We start from the raw sequence: 20,787 nt of genomic DNA, 5'->3' as shown, positions 1-20,787 counted from the left end.
AATTTAATTTAGGATTAGGCATAAGGTTAGCAGTGTGGTTAAGGTTAGAATCAAATGGTATTACTTAATGTAACAACAGCTTAGGTAGTGAGGACCCTGCAGAGCTGCCTCCAGTACATGAGTCATCCAAATAAATGTCAACCTGCAAAGAGGACTCCCAGCACCTCATCGCTTTCACCTATCCTGTATTTTCAGCATTGTACAGATGAAGGCACCATCATTCCTCTTCTCTAATTTCCTCTCCTCCATTCCTTATCATCTCCGTCCCTCTCCATATCTTGTCTCTCCAAACTCATCCCATCAGCCGAGATTCCTAACACATCTGGTTGCTTTGGCCCGAGAAGAGAAGAGTCCAGATGCCTGATGGGGTAAGAGTGAAAGGAGAGGGGGGAGAAAAGAAAGAGAGGAGGGAAGCCAAGGGAGTGGGATATGAGATAAAAACACAACTCACAAATACAGATGATGGAGAACAAGAATTGATAGCTTTACAAAGAGTGCTAGACGTAGAGAAAGAGAAAGAATAGTTTCCTGGAGGACATCCAGGCCTTAGCCCAAAGCCATGTCATGCTGCAGAGTCTTGTCTGTCCAGAGCATGGTGCTGTTCCCACTCTGCAAACTGCTCTCGGGTCAGTCCAACTTTGCCACCAACACGCTTTCATGTCACCATTTACTCGGTCTCTCACTGTTGCGCTCCTCCCCCCCTCTCCTTTTGATTTCACTCTCCTTCTTTCACTCTTTATTTCTTTCTCTCTATACCTCCCTTTCCTCTCTCTGTGAATACTCACATCTCAGGTAATTGTAAAATGGGTCATGGCTGTCGTTGATTTCATGGTCTTTATAAAAATTGACACAGCCTACAAGTTCTGTAATGGTATTGAGAGATAATTTCACTTCTTAAAGAATTCCAACTTGTCACGCTTCGAAAGTGTGAGTGCATTCTTCTCATTCCCAGTGTGGACTTACATTTCTTCCCAAATCAATGTTTCATTTTCAGAGCCAGCTATTTTCAGGTCTCTGTTCGATCATGTTCAAGTCCAGGCTCTGGCTGGGCCACTCAAGGACATTCAGAGACTTGTCCCGAAGCCACTCCTGCGTTGTCTTGGCTGTGTGCTTAGGGTCATTGTCCTGTTGTAAGGTGAACCTTCGCCCCAGTCTGAGGTCCTGAGCATTCTGGAGCACGTTTTCATCAATGATCCCTCTTTACTTTTCTCTATTCATCTTTCCCTCTATCTTGACTAGTCTCCCAGTCCCTGCCGCTAAAAAACATCCCCACAGCGTGATGCTGCCACCACCATGCTTCACCGTAGGGATGGTATTGCCAGGTGATGAGCGGTGTCTGGTTTCCATCACATGTGACGCTTGGCATTTAAGTCAAAGAGTTCAATCTTGGTTTCATCAGAGCAGAGAATCTGCAAATAACACATACAGTAAAACTCTCGCTCTCTGTCTCGCAGTAATTCTATAATCTTTACTGTCTCATGTATTGACAGCGGGTTGAATACTTATTGAATCAAGATACAGTGCCCTCCGTAATTATTGGGACATGTTATGCGGAGTGGAACAGGGGAACCCAAGAGCAGACTCAGATGAGGAGACTGGGATGAAGTAACCAAGGCATTTGTTGAAACACAGTGGGGAGTTGGAGTGCAGGTCAGGAGAAGCACGGGCGGGATGCTGGAAACCAGGTGCGGAAGCTGAGGCTGGAGCGAGAGGGGTTGGGACAGGGTAAGCAGGTCCGGAGGGGAATCCAAGGGAGTAGTAGAGTGTCCAGGACAGAGTAGCAGGATGACGAGACGTGGGACTGGAGACAGGGACCAAAGTCAGAGTGGGCAGAACTGCAGCGGAGAGGAAAACAGCGTCAGTCAAGGAAAACAGGCACAACAGGATCTGAATGGTAACAAAAGGCTAGACACGTAGAAGTGTGGAAGTGGCAGGGATGAGTATTTGTCGAGGTCTTGATTATGGAACAGGTGAGTGGGAAAGAGTACTGGGGGAGAGGCAGCAGGTTATCACGCCCTGACCTTAGTTATCTTTGTTTTCTTTATTATTTTGGTTAGGTCAGGGTGTGACAAGGGTGGTATGTGTGTTTTTGTCTTGTCTAGGGTTTTAAGTATATCTATGGGGTTTTGGTATTGTCTAGGTAAATGTAGGTCTATAGTGGCCTGAATTGGTTCCCAATCAGAGACAGCTGTTTATCGTTGTCTCTGATTGGGGATCCTATTTAGGTTGCCATTTTCCATTTTGGTTTAGTGGGTTATTGTCTATGTGTAGTTGCATGTCAGCACTCGTGTTTATAGCTTCACTTTTGTTTGTTTAGTGTTCTTCGTTTAAATAAAAAAGAATGTATTCATCTCACTCAGCGCCTTGGTCTCCTCGTTATGACGAACATGACACAGGTCAAGGAGACACAGGATGAGCAGTAGAGGGCATTGCAGGAGCAGATGTGACAGGACAGTAATGCATTTTTTGTCCTTTTGGCTGTAAACTTATGGGACCAAATACACATAAGTGCATTTGTCCCAATACTTTTGCTCTTCTAAAATGGGGGACCACGAACAAAAAGAGCTGTAATTTCTAAACGATATGGATGAAAATACCATCAAATTAAAGCTGACTATTCTGAGTGTTATTTTTAGAAATATTAGTAACATTTTTAGAAATATTCTAATTTTTCTTCCACTTTCACAAGAATAACATTTTAATCCCACTTTGTAACACAGCAACATGTTGAAAAAATCAAGGGGTGTGAATACTTTCGGAAGGCACTGTATTCTATCTGCATATCTGTTGGTTTAATCATCAAATAAACAGCTACAGTTCCTTTTTATACACTGATTAACGTTAAACACTGATTAAAGGGATAAGTGATTTTGCCATGCTACTAGAAGAATGCTGACAGGGGTCCTATACCACTAGTTTTTACCTCAATAATGCTAAGCTGTTGCTAAGAAAACAAACACAGATGTAGGATCACGGACTCTCTAGGTCCTTAGCCTACTTTCAACTTTCTCATTACATGATATGACTAGGTTAGACCAGTTGTACCTCGCCTTGCAGCCTCTAGCATGATGGCTAGCAGCACACGGTGACTGATTAATGTAAATGTGGTTCTTTAAATGTGGTTCTGTCAAAGTGCCATATTATTCTGACAGAAAACATATTTTGAGAAAAATACATCTCAATAAACACGACCATAAGAAAATTCATCGTTGAGCACACTTTTTTCCCCCAATAATTCTGTAAAATCTATTATTGGGCCAACTGAGAACGAATCGTCATTGCAATTATGACCTGGACAAGAATCTGAAACTCTTGAGGCTCTCAATTTCAGAATAAGTACAAAGGTGGCCTATAAACCCATATGAAAACATAATACAGTTTGCTATGGAATTCTGTATTAAACTGTAGTATACTGCAGAATACTATACTACAAATTGTAGTATCCCTTGATCATGTGTAGTACTTAATATATATTGTTGTAGTATACTGTAGAATACTATAGTAAATACTACAGTATTATCGACAAAAAAACACGGTAGTAAATATTACAGTAATGTTCTCAAGAACACTACAGTCCACAAAAACATCACACTTGTTTATCTATAGTAAATACTAAATTATTTTATTTGCATATATTCCCTACAGGTTATTCGTTCAGACCCCAGTCCTACCTACCTACAGGTTATGGCAAATTATTTCTCCAGTAGGTTTCCTTAAGGAGAAAGCCTCCACTTCTATGTCAAATCTACAAAAAAATGTATTACAATGGTATTCAGTGCCTTCGGAAAGTATTCAGGCCCCTTGACTTTTTCCACATTTTGTTACGTTACAGCCTTATTCTAAAATTGATCAATTTGTTTTTTCCCCCTCATCAATCTACACACAATATCCCATAATGATAAAGCAAAAACAGGTTTAGAATTTTTTGCTAATTTATATATATTGGTTTAACCGGATATATGACATTTACATAAGTATTCAGACACTTTACTCATTACTTTGTTGAATCACCTTTGACAACAATTACAGCATCTAGTCTTTTTGGGTATGACGCTACAAGCTTGGCACACCTGTATTTGGGGAGTTCTTCCCATTCTTCTCTGCAGATCCTCTCAATCTCTGTCAGGTTGGATGGGGAGCGTTGCTGCACCAGCTATTTTCAAGTCTCTCCAGAGATATTAGATCGGGTTCAAGTCCGGGCTCTGGCTGGGCCACTCAGACATTCAGAGAATTGTCCCAAAGCCACTCCTGCGTTGTCTTGGCTGTGTGCTTAGGGTCATTGTCCTGTTGACAGTCTGAGGTCCTGAGCGCTCTGTAGCAGGTTTTCATCAACGATCTCTGTACTTTGCTCCGTTCATCTTTGCCTCTACCCTGACTAGTCTCCCAGTCCCTGCCACTGAAAAACATCCCCACAGCATGATTCTGCCACGACCATGCTTCACCGTAGGGATGGTGCCAGGTTTCCTCCAGACGTGACACTTGGCATTCAGTCTAAAGAGTTCAATCTTGAATTCATCAGACCAGAGAATCGTGTTTCTCATGGTCTGAGAGTCTTTAGGTGCCGTTTGGCAAACTCCAAGTGGGCTGTAATGTGCCTTAACTGAGGAGTGGCTTCTGTCTGGCCACTCTATCATAAAGGCCTGATTGGTGGAGTGCTGCAGAGATGTTTGTCCTTCTGGAAGTTTCTCCCATCTCCACAGAGGAACTCCCGAGCTCTGTCAGAGTGACCATCGGGTTCTTGGTCACCTCCCTGACCAAGGCCCTTCTCCCCCAATTGCTCAGTTTGGCCAGGCACCCAGCTCTAGTAAGTCTTGGTGATTCCAAACTTCTTCCATTTTAAGAATGACGGAGGCCACTGTGTTCTTGGGGACCTTCAATGCTGCAGTAATGTTTTGGTACCCTTCCCCAGATCTCTGCCTCGACACACTCCTGTCTCGGAGCTCAATTCCTTCGACCTCATGGCTTGGTTTTTGCTCCGACAACTGTGGGACCTTATACAGACAGGTGTGTGCCTTTCCAAATCATGTCCAATCAATTGAATTTACCACAGGTGGACTCCAATGAAGTTGTAGAAACATCTCAAGGATGATCAATAGAAACAGGTTGCATCTGAGCTCAATTTCGAGTCTCATATCAAAGGGTCTGAATATTTTTTAAATATTTTGTGCTATACATTTGCCCCAAAAAATGTTAACCTGTTTTTGCCTTGTCATTATGACGTATTGTGTGTAGATTGCTGAGGATTTTTATTTATTTAATACATGTTAGAATAAAGCTGTAACGTAACAAAATATGGAAAAAGTGAAGGGGTCAAAATGATATAAATGAGATAACAACAAAAAGCAAGCTGTCGATGAAAACAAAAAGTCCACTCACCATTATGATTATCATTTAAAAACTAAGTTCATTCTCCTGTCCTTCTTTATGAAATGGGCAATGGCAGCTTCATTTAGATTGTCTTTTGATTTTAAATCCGAAATAAGTTATTTTTTGATTGCGATCAAAGCCAGGGCTGACAGTCGGGCCTGTCCAGTGGTGTTCCTGGAATATGTCTTGATCCATTTTAGTGCAAAAAATGTTCTTTCTACTGAAGCAGTGGACACTGGAATGGTCACAACTAGACAGGTAAGCAGATACAATTGGTGCATACTATCAATTAGTCTCTTCTGCTGGAGAAAGTGGAGCAGTTCAGCCGGGCTCTTACCCTCGACGTCAGACATTGAGTACATAACGTTGAGTTCTGTTTTAAGCCGCGGCAAATCAAAATTAGGGCCATAGCTTTCCTCAAGACTTGAGAACATATCGTTTGGAAAGTTTGGCGTTTCCCTATATATTGGGAACATTTGTGGGTCAAGGAGGGCAAGAAACATGAGCCTTTCATGGTCATTGTGTCACGTCCTGTCACGTCGTTGTCTCTAATTGGGGATCATACTTAAGTAGCATTTTTTCCACCTGTGTGTTATGGGATATTGTTTAAAGTTACTGCACGTAGCATCTCTGCAGTCACGATTCGTTGTTAGTTTATTGTTTATTTGTTTTTTGTCTTTGCTAAGTTTCACTTTATTCATTAAAATTAAGTGGAACTCAACATATGCTGCGCCTTGGTGTCATGAGAATTTTGTTCTCAATGTTCATAACCCAATTTAATTATATTACTCTCAGCCTGAAACCCAGAATTTATAGGAAACTGGTTGAAATGAATCAGGCGGAGGCCCTGCTACAATAGTGAAATGTTTTTTAATGGGAATGTTCCCCTTATCATTTCCTGTACATTGGTCTATATACCTCACATTTCGTCATAAATGTCCCTCCTCCTCTCAGATACATTGGCAATATAGTTCACAAGTCTTCTCACATTGTCTGCCACCTGTTAAACAATCTACTACAAGCCCAAGGTCTCTCCACTCCCTGGGTGGGGACAGAATGTCCTGTAAGGAACACAGTATTCCAGCCGGTCTGACGACAACTCCATTAGTTTCTAACAAGGAACAGAAAGTCCTTGTTCTAATTCTTGAATAAAACTACACACATCAGATTTAGTGTTATGATTCTAATAAGATTCATATAATCATACAGTGACAGGGTAGTATTCTGTTAAGTTATAGTTCTTCGTTAAATGTATACATCATTTAGTCATTATTCATAAAAAATCCCATAACACTTGGTCCGATATTCATTCCAACGAACGTGACACATTGAACTTGTTTCTTAGCTGAGTGACGATGTTGTCGATGATCGCACGGTGTAGCTGTTGGTACTGCCCACGAACGTCTCCTTGCATATGTGTCCTGCGCCCCCTTGGAACTCCGGTCTCACTCACAGTGTCCTCGTAGATGGAATCAAATTTTCCTTTTTTCCCTCTCTGTGCTGTTGCAGAAGTCTGCATGTCAAACTCCCTGTTCTGCATTATTCCAACCAGCATGTCGGAGTATGCAAATATGGAGTAGAACGCACATAGCAGGAAGCAGAACTCTAAGCTTGTCAGGTGCATGTCAGGTGCATCATGTATCCATCTGCGCTGTGATTGGTGTCTTCATCAGAGTCATCGTGATGGTCCACTATGAATTCAAAGAGTTTACTGGGTTCAAAGAGTTTACAAGGTAGTGCTCACCTTATCTTCTCCGGACAAGCTTTTTTCCGGATGCCCCAAACAATCGGAAAGGGGATTCATCAGAGAAAATTACTTTACCCCAGTCCTCAGCAGTCCAATCCCTGTACCGTTTGCAGAATATCAGTCTGTCCCTGATGTTTTTCCTGGAGAGAAGTGGCTTCTTTGCTGCCCTTCTTGACACCAGGCCATCCTCCAAAAGTCTTCACCTCACTGGGCGTGCAGATGCACTCACACATGCCTGCTGCTATTCCTGAGCAAGCTCTGTACTGGTGGTGCCCCGATTCCGCAGCTGAATCAACTTTAGGAGACGGTCCTGGCGCTTGCTGGACTTTCTTGGGCGCCCTGAAGCCTTCTTCACAACAGTTGAACCGCTCTCCTTGACGTTCTTGATGATCCGATAAATGGTTGATCTGTGTGCAATCTTACTGGCAGCAATATCCTTGCCTGTGAAGCCCTTTTTGTGCAAAGCAATGATGATGGCACATGTTTCTTTGCAGGTAACCATGTTTGACAGAGGAAGAACAATGATTCCAAGCATCACCCTCCTTTTGAAGCTTCCAGTCTGTTATTCGAACTCAATCAGCATGACAGAGTGATCTCCAGCCTTGTCCTCATCAACACTCACACCTGTGTTAATAAGAGAATAACTGACATGATATCAGCTGGTCCTTTTGTGGCAGGGCTAAAATGCAGTGGAAATGTTTTGGGGGGATTCAGTGCATTTGCATGGCAAAGATTTTCCAATGAATTGCAATTCATCTGATCACTCTTCATAACATTCTGGAGTATATGCAAATTGCCATCATACAAACTGAGGCAGCAGACTTTGTGTAAATTAATATTTGTGTCATTCTCAAAACTTTAGTACAGCCACGACTGTACTATAGTATTTTTTCATGTGGGAAGTGGTTTTAGTAAAACCCTGTGAAGGTGGGGGGAAACACAAATGAATATATCCACATTCTGGATGTCTTACAAATGCTATTTCCAACCCAAATTCAGGCTTGAAAATTGAAACATCAATATCCTAGAATTGACCTCAGTTCTGGGGCATAACCCATTCATTAACAGCACCTCTGGGTATTGGCAATGGAGAAAGAACATCTTTATCTCTTTGTGTACTGATTAGCGGCTTCAGCGGCAGTCCAGTGAGCATGTGCTGTTGTTGATTATCACCGATGAGGGAACCTGTCCAAATAGCACAGTGATTAATGATTGACTTTTCTTGTCCCTCAAACTAGAATCAGTTGGGAGGAGAGTCTAGGAGTGCCAGACAGGTGGAGAAGGAGAGTGTGTATTACAAAATGAATGACAATTGTAAGAAAAGAGTTCTACTATGTACATATGGATATAGGCCATTCAGCCACAACCTGTCTCTCTGTGATGCACATTTCCCAGCTGTCAATAATCCCTGTGCTGAATGTTACCTGCCGGTATTCACAACACATTGTGAAATTAGCCTAATGATTCCAAAGAAGCCATTTTGGATTTTAAAAGTGACAAAGACAATTTAGGGTTAGGCTATGTGTTTTATTATTAGTTTGGCATATTTAGGTCAATGTCATGATCACTTTCACTTTAAAATCAACCTAAACAAAGAGAGGAGTACAAAGAGAGGAGTACTCAAACGGATGTCTTTCTTTGTCTAATATTATGCAAATGTCAATGAATTATGCCCAAAGCCTTGTTCCTTTCTTCCGTGACACAGTGTACAGTAGATGCTGTAGGATGGGTTAGGCTGTCGTAAAAACAATGGCTGTTAAGTGAATTAGTCCAATCCCATCCATTGCACATTATGTGCCAGGCATGGGTGCCTGGCTGGGATAGGAACAGTCTTCAGGACCTCTTCTGTCCCCACACAGTACTGACAACCTGGGACAATGAGCACTTGTGTCATCAAAGAACGGGCACGCTACAGAGGAAATGTAATCATTTGAGAGGACGTGACTGTAATCAATGTAGTCATATGAGATTATCTGAATTTCACTCTGTGATAAGAGTCACTGACTCAAAGCCACAAGAGTGTTTGTATGTTTAACATATTTAATTATCACTGTAATTGTGCAATAATTCCTGTAAGACAATGAGGACCATATGTCATCTGGGTATGTTGGTTGGTTGGTTTATCGAGTCTGGATGACTGTTTCAGGTAGGTGTGTGTGTGTGTTCTTGTCTGTCTTTTTGTTTGAGTGTAAGTAATTCGCTGTGTTTGTGTATGTTCATGTTTTTTTGAGTAAGTAAGAAGCCTTAAATGCGCGCGCGTGTGTGTGTCAGGATGGGTGTGGTGGACAGGCTACAGAGAATCCAGTAATCTGCTGGATTCAAACAGGCTTTCCCACACCCTGCCTGAGGCTACACCACACCAAAATACACTCCCTTCTGTAGGGACTGACAGCAGGGAGAGATCGTACAGGTGTGTACAGACAAGGAGATGTGTTTTAATTACCTTTTGAGTCCACTTCCCAAGCCTGATAAAAAAAAAGCATTATACACCAGTGGTTGTCAACCTGGGCTAGCCTAGATGTACCCCTGGAGGTACTTGGCCTATCCACAGAAGGTACTTACTTGCGAATAAGTTTCATGTTTCATGTTTTATTGTCACATGCACAAGTACAGTGAAATGCCTTTCTTGCTCTTTCCCAACAATGCAGTACTCAATATCAGTAGTACTATAAAACAAATTAAAGTAGAACAAAAACACATCAGAAAGAACATGATAAAGTAAGTAAGCTATATACAGCATCAGTTCCATGATCAGTGCCAATACCATATTTACAATGTGCAGGGATACTGGAGTGGTAAGGGTAAGTAGGTATGTATCGGCATAAGGTGACTAGGCATCAGGATGTATGATAAACAGAGTAGCAACAGCATATATGATGATCGTATGTGAGTGAGTGTGTGTGCCTGTGTGTAGAGTCAGTATGAATGTGTGTGCGTGTGTGTGTGGGCAAATCAAGTGTGTTTGAGTGTCAGTATGAGTTTGTGTGTGTGTGTGAGTGAGTGTGTAGAGTCCTGTGAGTGTGCATAGGAAGCTCTTTGCCACCTTCTCCTCCCTCTTGAATCCTCCTCCCCCTCCCCCCCCCCTCCTCCCTCTCTGCAGATGACTTCGTCAACCATTTTGAAAAGAAGGTCGACGACATCCGATCCTCGTTTGCTAAGTCAAACGACACCGCTGGTTCTGCTCACACTGCCCTACCCTGTGCTCTGACCTCTTTCTCCCCTCTCTCTCCAGATGACATCTCACGTCTTGTGACGGCCGGCCGCCCAACAACCTGCCCGCTTGACCCTATCCCCTCCTCTCTTCTCCAGACCATCTCCGGTGACCTTCTCCCTTACCTCACCTCGCTCATCAACTCATCCCTGACCGCTGGCTACGTCCCTCCCGTCTTCAAGAGAGCGAGAGTTGCACCCCTTCTGAAAAAACCTACACTCGATCCCTCCGATGTCAACAACTACAGACCAGTATCCCTTCTTTCTTTTCTCTCCAAAACTCTTGAACGTGCCGTCCTTGGCCAGCTCTCCCGCTATCTCTCTCAGAATGACCTTCTTGATCCAAATCAGTCAGGTTTCAAGACTAGTCATTCAACTGAGACTGCTCTTCTCTGTATCACGGAGGCGCTCCGCACTGCTAAAGCTAACTCTCTCTCCTCTGCTCTCATCCTTCTAGACCTATCGGCTGCCTTCGATACTGTGAACCATCAGATCCTCCTCTCCACCCTCTCCGAGTTGGGCATCTCCGGCGCGGCCCACGCTTGGATTGCGTCCTACCTGACAGGTCGCTCCTACCAGGTGGCGTGGCGAGAATCCGTCTCCTCACCACGTGCTCTCACCACTGGTGTCCCCCAGGGCTCTGTTCTAGGCCCTCTCCTATTCTCGCTATACACCAAGTCACTTGGCTCTGTCATAACCTCACATGGTCTCTCCTATCATTGCTATGCAGACGACACACAATTAATCTTCTCCTTTCCCCCTTCTGACGACCAGGTGGCGAATCGCATCTCTGCATGTCTGGCAGACATATCAGTGTGGATGACGGATCATCACCTCAAGCTGAACCTCGGCAAGACGGAGCTGCTCTTCCTCCCGGGGAAGGACTGCCCGTTCCATGATCTCGCCATCACGGTTGACAACTCCATTGTGTCCTCGTCCCAGAGCGCTAAGAACCTTGGCGTGATCCTGGACAACACCCTGTCGTTCTCAAATAACATCAAGGCGGTGGCCCGTTCCTGTAGGTTCATGCTCTACAACATCCGCAGAGTACGACCCTGCCTCACACAGGAAGCGGCGCAGGTCCTAATCCAGGCACTTGTCATCTCCCGTCTGGATTACTGCAACTCGCTGTTGGCTGGGCTCCCTGCCTGTGCCATTAAACCCCTACAACTCATCCAGAACGCCGCAGCCCGTCTGGTGTTCAACCTTCCCAAGTTCTCTCACGTCACCCCGCTCCTCCGCTCTCTCCACTGGCTTCCAGTTGAAGCTCGCATCCGCTACAAGACCATGGTGCTTGCCTACGGAGCTGTGAGGGGAACGGCACCTCACTACCTCCAGGCTCTGATCAGGCCCTACACCCAAACAAGGGCACTGCGTTCATCCACCTCTGGCCTGCTCGCCTCCCTACCACTGAGGAAGTACAGTTCCCGCTCAGCCCAGTCAAAACTGTTCGCTGCGCTGGCCCCCCAATGGTGGAACAAACTCCCTCACGACGCCAGGACAGCGGAGTCAATCACCACCTTCCGGAGACACCTGAAACCCCACCTCTTTAAGGAATACCTAGGATAGGATAAAGTAATCCTTCTCCCCCTCCCCCCTTAAAAGACCTAGATGCACTATTGTAAAGTGGCTGTTCCACTGGATGTCATAAGGTGAAAGCACCAATTTGTAAGTCGCTCTGGATAAGAGCGTCTGCTAAATGACTTAAATGTAAATGTAAATGTAATGCATAGTCTGCAAAAATAAAAAACAAAAGGGTCAATGCAGTCCGTATAGCCATTTTGTTAGCTATTTAGCAGTCATGGCTTGGGGATAGAAGCTGTTCAGGAGCCTGTTGGTACCAGACTCGATGCTCCAGTACCGCTTGCCATGCGTAAACAGAGAGAACAGTCTATGGCTTGCTTGGGTGGCTGGAGTCTAACAATTTTCCGGACCTTCCGGACCTTCCTTTCACACTGTCTGATATAGAGGTCCTGGATGTAGAAGCACCTGCATTGCCCTTCTGTCTCTCTTCCTGACTAGTTCTTCTGGAAAAATGTTACATAGTCATGAACATAAAATCATTTTTGTAAACTTGAACCCAAAATGCATCTCTCACTTATATTAACACAAATCTACCCTACAGGTAAGTTAGAACTGTAACAACTTGTCAGCTGTTTTTTAAATATTTTTTTTACTTAAAGCTCAGTCCTTTGTTCTTGTTTGCTGACTTATAAGTCCAGTCTTTGAGGTTTAACTAATGCTTGCCCAGACCTTGCTCTGAGTGTAGCGGGTACATCCATGATTACCTTGTGTGTTGGTGGTATAAGAATATTTTGAAGATAAATACACAATGCAGAGGATGAGAGGACGAGAGTACTAAAAACTAAATAGAGTACTCATGGTCAGTAGGGAAATGTCAATGTAAATAGGAGTTGGTTTTCAGTTCAACAGCTGTTTAGAATCTGTGAAATGTCAGTCCTGAACTCAAAGCTACATGTGCTACGTGTACTGTGTTCTGTACATTGAGTCTGGAGCAGGATACTTGTTATTTGGCCATTGGCCCAGTTGTACTGCAAGGAATTCTGATTGGTCAACCCCAGGCTAGGGTGGGGGGTTATAAGTGGCATCATGTTTCTTTGTTCTGGGGAGAAAAGTTGAGGACAGTTCTGGATCTGGCAAATCTGTGTGTTAGAGTGGTGAAGACACTTGAATCTTCTCCTGCGTAGCGTTGTTGTTCTCAGGTCCATCCATAGAGATGAGGTGATGTCGGTTCCTGCGGACAGACCCATGGGGAACTTCCATCATGTAGGATCGTGGTGCTGCATGTTCTCTCAGCACTGTTCCTGTGACTTTTGAGTCAGTCACTGCTCAGGTAGCTGACTCTGTGATGCTTGTTGAAGCATTGCTGATCTGCACTCCTTCTCTCCTTTTCCTTTGAGCTGACCACAGCTGTGTTTGGGAGTGATGGATTTAGCAGCGATGGGAGTGTTGGCACTGTGGTACGAAACTGTCATCTCATCATCAGTTGTGCCGGGTTAAAGCCATTCTGTAGTGGAGTTGACAGATAGGCCAGCAAAGCAAGGTAAGGGTCAGCTGCTTTCTTGAGGAGTTTCTTCACGGTCTGAACAGTGTGTTCCACATCTCCATTGCTTTGCGGGAACTTTGGACTGCTGGTGACATGGAAAAATCCATACTCTGCAGCGAAGTCAGAAAGGGGTCTTCCAGAGAACTGAGGCCCAGTGTCCGTAACCAGGACCTCGGGTACCCCATGGCAGGCGAAGATGGACTTCAGATGGAGTACGATGTCCAGAGACTTTGTTAGTGACAGGTTTGTGATTTCCACATACCTTGAGAAGTAGCTCACAACTAGCAGGTAGGTGGTGCTTTTCAGAGTGAACAAGTCTGCTCCCAATCTTTGCCAGGGTCTCACAGGAAGTAGTGATGGTATGAGTGGTTCTTTGTGGCTTGTGTGCTCTTTGATTCATGTCCTGCAGTTATGCACAATTAGTTCAGTTGCTGGCTGAGTCCAGGCCAACACACAGCCTGTTGAGCATATTCTCTGCACTTGACCACACCTTGATGACCCTCGTGCAGCTTAGTGAGGACATCATTTTGTAAGGCTGATGGAATGTTATTGTTCCTTTCAACAGGAGACCATTGTGCACTGTGAGAAAAGCACATTCTGCCCAGTACAGTGTCAGTGGTCCTTCACATTCAGACCATCCTTCCTGACACATTGTCATGACTTTTGAGCACACACTGTTGGCTTTGAGTTGTTCTCTCATATTATCCATGTAGGAAACACTCACTGGAAGCTGTTTTATGATGGCATCTACATAGATATTTGTGCACTCCATGAGCTCCTTTTCTGCAGCAGTAGCTTTGGCTTTGACTGGCCCGTGTGACAGCGTGTCTGCAGTTTCACAGATTCTTTCCAGGGACATGAGCAATCCTGTAGGAGTATCTTAAGTCTCATCCTGAAGCGTTGGATATGTGGGGGAAGGTTGTCGTAGGGTTAGTTCCCCAGAAGACTCAGGAGAGGTTTGTGATCAGTTTCCAACAAAGTGTTGATCAATGAGAAAGTCTTTGAGTCTTTCACATGCCCATGTCAGCCTCAGTGCTTCTTTTTCCACTTGAGCTCATCTCTGCTCGGTCGGTGTGAGAGACCGGGAAGTGTAGGCAATGGGTCTACATTCCTCACTATTCTTCTGCAGCAGCACTACTCCTAGTCTGTATAGGAAGATGCATCGGCTGACACCTTTATCTCTTTGTTTGGGACTTACAGGGCTAGCACGGGTGTGGATGTCAGCTCCTTCAGCTCTTTGAAGGCTCTGACTTGGTCGGCCCCCCAGTAAGAGTGTTTGAGGTTTGTCCTTTTCTGCTAACTGAGGGATGAACTTTCCCAGCTGGTTCACCATTCCTAGGAAACTCGCAGACTTTGGATGGCTCTGCCATCTTCTTGACAGCCTCTGTCTTTGTCGGTCGGGCTGTACTCCTTTGTTCAAGATAATGAGGCCCAGGAACTTCCCTTCCTGCATTGACAGGTCACATTTGTCCATGTTCAGAGTTAAGCCGGCTTTTTCCATCTTCTGCAATGAGGTATGAAGTCTTGCATCTTGCTCCTCCTGTGTTTGACCCCAAACTAACACATCATCCATGTGACAGACCACACCTTCTAGGCCTTCAGTGTCCTCTGTCACCATTCTGCTTTGGAAGTGTTCAGGCCCTGAAGCGATACCAAAAGGCAGACGGTTGAAGTAGTAATGCCCAAAAGGTGTGATGAAGGTTGTTAGCTTAACTGACTCCTCGGCTAGCGGGATCTGCCAGAAGCCCATGTTCATGTTGAGCTTGCTGAAGATCTTCAACACGGCTAGTGAACCAAGGGTCTGTTCGAAAATTGGGAAGTTTGTATTTTTCTCTACACTGTTACACCCCCATCGCTCTCCCCACCTCCTTCTCTGTGTTTGCGCTTTTATTTGCAGATTGGGGACAGGGGGAGCTGATTTGGTCGTTAAGGTGACAAGTTGCACCTGGGTTTGGGATCAACTAGCAGATAAAATATTTTATAAATATGTTTGTTACTCCTTAACTGCCAACGTGTGGACTCACTTGCTTGCCACAATCTAGGAGCCAGGTTGTGACAAATGGGGGCTCGTCCGGGATCTTGCCTTGGCTATTTTGATGTTATCCCTAGTAAACATGATGTATGGTAATTGGTGACACTTTGGTGGGTCTTGTGGTTTGTTTAGTTCTGGTATTGTCCCAGAAGCCTGTATGGTTATTTGGCCATTTGTATGTGCTATTGTATATTGGGAGTTACATGTTGACTTTTTGTAGTTAGTTGTGTCTTTATTCACACTTCAATTGGTTTAGAGAAATTGCCTTTTAAGGTATTGGTTTAATGACTTGTTTATTTATTACAAGTTTTGATTTGGTGCATCGGTGGAGCGTAGACCAAAGTCTCTTTTCCTGTAATGTCTAGACACTTTGTTTTGTTCTATGTTGGGTCATTAGATTATGGAGATGAGTTGTCTTTGCAATGTATGACAGTGAGAAGTTTTGAGGCGACATAACTCCTTGCCCAGAGCTATGGTCTTTCCCCCTGTTAGGTATAGCGGCGTGTTCCCACTGGGGGCACGTTTTGCGTTGTTTGTTATTTTTGTGTGGTGATAGCAGTTTTCTCAGGAGCACATCCGTAGTTTGAGGTTGGTTACCAGCGTTCATTCGTGCCAGCGGACTCTAGTGCATCTAGTGCAAGTTTAACAATAGGATTTGGGGAATCTCAAGTAATACATGTCAGAGGAATCTGTGGTTTCAGCTTGATGGTATATGGTTGTTATACTGTGCCAAGTCCACTGCACAGCTTTGGATGCTTTCTTTCAGTGTCTGTAAATCAATGCTGTCGAGTCGAGCAACTAGCTCAGTCTTTGTGATAGCTGGCCTTCCCAGTCAAGCTGTGTGTAGATCTCTGACATCATACACGTCCTCCAGTGTCTCCTTTTCTGCCTTCGAGAACCACACTTGGAACACCTGATCACGTCCAGCGGTGCTCTTTCTGCTCCTAGCAGCGTTTTTGGGGGGCTTTTGCAGAGCTGGCTTGCTGGTTCCTGCAAAAATGTGATTTAGCACATTGTCTGGGATAAGTCACATCGACACCTGTGTCTATTTTGAATGTAACATTTCTGTCCATCACTTAAATATCAATCATCCATGGGTCACCTCCTGCTGTTATTGTTCCTAGGAAAATGCTATCATCCTCTTCTGAAACCTCGTTTACAGCTCTTGATGATGACTGCTTTTTGTCATTAGCATTTCCATGGCTAGCTCTCTCATGCTGAAATTTCTGTTTGCACTGACACTGGCTGCCTTTCTGCATAACTCTATCCACTGAGCATGCATCTTTTGGTGTTACTGTGTCACCTCGCAGGCAACTTTGATGCTTTTTCACTTCAGTTTGCCTTGCCATCTCAATGGCTCTCTCTAGTGTGAGATCTTTATCTAACTGCATCCATTCTGACAGACACGTCTGCAAACCCAACGACTAGCCTGTCTCTAATTAGTTAATCATGCACAAGTCCATAGTTGCAATGCTAGGGCATATAAGGCTGTGGCAAAATAATCCAGTTTAATTTCCCCTCTGTCTCCAACCTCTTAGAGCTCCCCATCCCGGATCCGGGATCGTGACTACGGCTCAAGCTCATTACCATAAGGCACAATGCAAAAAAATATTCCTAGAAATATTTAACCTCCACACATTAACAAGTCCAATAGCTCAAATGAAAGATAAACATCTTGTTAATCTACCCAGCAAGTCAGATTTCTAAAATGTTTTACGGCGAAAACATAGCACATATTTATATTAGATCACCACCGAAACGAAAGGCAAGCGGCGGCCATTTTGTCCCAGAAAAAATAAAATTTAAAAGTAGGATTAAAAAATAAATAATTCACTAACCTTTTGAAAATCTTCATCAGATGACAGTAATATTACATGTTACACAGTACATTTAATTTTTTTTCAATAATATGCCATTTATATCCATAAATCTCTGTTTACAATGACGACATTTCAAAAAATGCTACTCAAATGTCCGGAGAAATGATGATAGCTCCGACAGATAACGTCAGATAACAAGCAATAAACATGACTAAATATACATGTTCTACATATATTTACAAAGATACACTTCTTCTTAATGCAACCGCTGTATTACATTTATTTTTAACGTCACAGACATCGTTCACTGGGCTATACAATGAGACGGCGCTCAGATATTAGCAGTATGTCTCCTCTACGTTTGGAGTACACAGAAACCCAAAATAACCACATAAATATTCCCTTACCTTTGATGTTCTTCCATCAGAAGACGTAGAAGGAGTCATACTTACCCAATAAATCGTTTGGTTTCACGTTGTGTGTCCCTGTATTAGCATATGCTAACAGCTTCAGCTGAAATGCATCAAAAATGACTTCTGGTCCAGCACTCTTGCGCATCAAAACTTCCAATTTACATATTATATGTCGACTAAACTGGTCAAACGATGTGCAAAATTGAGCTTTATGATGTTTTTAGCATGTAGAACAAAGAACAGCACGAACAGACAAACCGGCTTCAAATGCTGGATCATGGAAAAAGAACATACTCCTAATCGGCCGCGCGCAATAGAGTGCATGTTTTTCAGAGGGACACTAGCAATTTCGCCCGCCAAACGTGTAGGGCTCGTGGGATTCTCACAATGAACGTGCCATTTGAAAGCAGGCATCGCGCTGAACAGATAGACTGTTCCTGGATCGGTAGCTGCCTGGGAAGGGTGGGGGCGATGACGTCAAAGTTGACCCAACTTTTCTCTTCACAAGAGAGAGTTTGGGAGAAAGGCTGCCCTGAGAGTTCTGCTTTACATACAGACATAATTTAAACGATTTTAGAAACTTTAGAGTGTTTTCTCTTCAATAATAATTTTTATATGCATATATTAGCAATTTTGGGAAAAAATATTTTCAGTTTACTATGGGCACGCACTTTCTCCAACAGGGGCAGTATAGAGCCCTAGGCTTAAGTGGTTAAAGCGGGCTCTCTCATAGATCACATTCTTTTTCACAATAAAGAATGTATGAAATCTGTCTCTTACTTGTCCATACCGTTGTTGCTCGAGTTTGTTTAGGTTTGGACCTCAAAACGTCACCTGCTTCATCGCCCAAACAGTATATGAGGTTGTTCTCCTGATTCTCCTCTGTAGATGTGAAGATTACTCACCTGACAAAAGCGCTCGCAACTCCTAATCCATTTGGTCCATTCTTGCGGTTTAGAAAAATCAAACAGCTCTAGTGGCTGTAAACTGAATGTAGCACTTGGGCCTGTTTGCGTGAGTATCTGTGCCCCTCCCGCTGCACCTTGAACAGGAGCCTGGCCTCTTCCTCTACCCACTGCTGCCAGTGGCTGCTGCGCTTCTCCTGTGACGTCTTCCATGCTGATTAGCCTCTTCAATTTTCTTCCCAAAACTTTTTAACCCGATAAGGTAAACTCTGTTATTAAATACACTCGTTCTAGTCCCCTTCTGAAACCATATCGTGTAATCAGACTTGTCTATACGTGAGTAAAATAACAACTAAAGGTGTATCTTCATGAAGGCAAATGTATTGCTAACTTGACATTGCTTCACATTACAAGCCACATGAGAGAGAGATGCTTTCTTCATAAACCTCTAAACTCCCACTTCATTAGCATATGGCCAATCAGGATGCAATATGTAAATAACACCACAAAAAATTATATTAGATCATTTAGCTTGGTATGAAAAAACAAGAAAAAAGGACATTTTAGGAGAATTATAAAACAATATAAGATATTTAGGCTTGTTTAGATTTCACTTTTTGCAGTGTAGGGTTTGGACACCGAGGAACTTGACACTCTCGACCCGCTCCCCTACAGCCCTGTTGAGGTGGATAGGGGCGTGCACGCCCCCCGTTTCCTGTAGTTCCCGATCAGCTCCTTGGTCTTACTGACGTTGAGGGAGAGGTTGCTGTCCTGGCACCACACTGCCATGGAGAGGCTATACAGACACCTTGGTGTCCAAATTGATGATGTATGTCATGTAGCTGAGAGCCAAGTCTGGAGATGAATGGATTCGGTTCAGTTGTCCTGATGATCCCTTCCCAGCTAGCTAGTTTATATACAGGGCTGGCTAGCTGGCAACAACAGCATCATGGCGCTAGTTAACACGTGTTTATTTTGATGGGAGAGGGAGAAGTAACTTGTAGTATTGGTAACCATCTGGATGTCACCGTGACATGCCAATTAGCTAACATAACAAGCCGGTGTGAATGACAAGTGCAATGGTGTTGTATCGAGGTGCTTTCCCGACATCAGTTGCATCCCACTGGGCAGCAGTTGCTTCCCATGGTGCAGGCGGTAGCTAAAGTGGCCAATTTCTTCCATCTAACTTGTTTATATTTCAAGTAGGATAGCACCCTACATGAAAAATAACTTGTAATATTGGTAGTAAGCATCTGGATGTCACTGTGATACAGTCCATTGCTCAATGGGGAGAGTTTGCGCTGCAAGCCGGCAACACAATAATACAGGGAACAGTTCCCTCCTGCAGTACTTCTTCTTTGGTGAGGTTTAATGGCGGTTGGCATCCAATTTATGTTCCATTACCGCCACCAACTAGACTGGGATATAAATCCATTATACTTTGACCCACAAAATGGAAGAATTTAAAAGGAAATAAATAATAATCGTAATTAAAACCCATCACCCTATTCCACTATTTAACCCTATCTGTCCCTACCCCAGGCCAACGGACACCAACACCTGTAACTCTTCTGAAGTCAAATCTCATACCCTCAAATACTTCTTTCCGCTGCCACCACAACATCTATTTTCTGTGAATTACATTCCATCTCTGCTGTACAGTTGATAACCATAGCTATGAACGCTAAAAATCCAACCTTACTGAAGCATATATCACTCATTGATCTATCCCTGTGTGGTGGCACAGATCTACTACTCACGGATACACTCTCAGGATTCCAAACCCTTGATCCATCTTCCTCTACTTTTTTCACTGCCTCAGGATACAACACCCTCTCCACTACTCTAACCCTGGTAATTTCAACCTGCCTCTCTCGCACCGGACACTTCTGATCTCCAGTATCATGTCCACCCCTACAATTAACACATACCACTTCTTTCCCCAATACTACACATTCCTTTGTCTCATGCTCTTCTGCACAAATCAAATCAAAATCAAATCATATTTATTTGTCACATACACATGGTTAGCCAATGTTAATTTGAGTGTAGCGAAATGCTTGTGCTTCTAGTTCCGACAATGCAGTAATAACCAACGAGTAATCTAACCTAACAATTCCAAAACTACTACCTTATACACACAAGTGTAAAGGGATAAAGAATATGTACATAAAGATATATGAATGAGTGATGGTACAGAACGGCATAGGCAAGATGCAGTAGATG

Source organism: Oncorhynchus nerka, linkage group LG2 (genome assembly GCF_034236695.1).
Source record: "Oncorhynchus nerka isolate Pitt River linkage group LG2, Oner_Uvic_2.0, whole genome shotgun sequence".
In the NCBI taxonomy this organism is placed as follows: Eukaryota; Metazoa; Chordata; class Actinopteri; order Salmoniformes; family Salmonidae; genus Oncorhynchus; species Oncorhynchus nerka.
Note: the sequence above shows the minus strand (reverse complement) of the source record.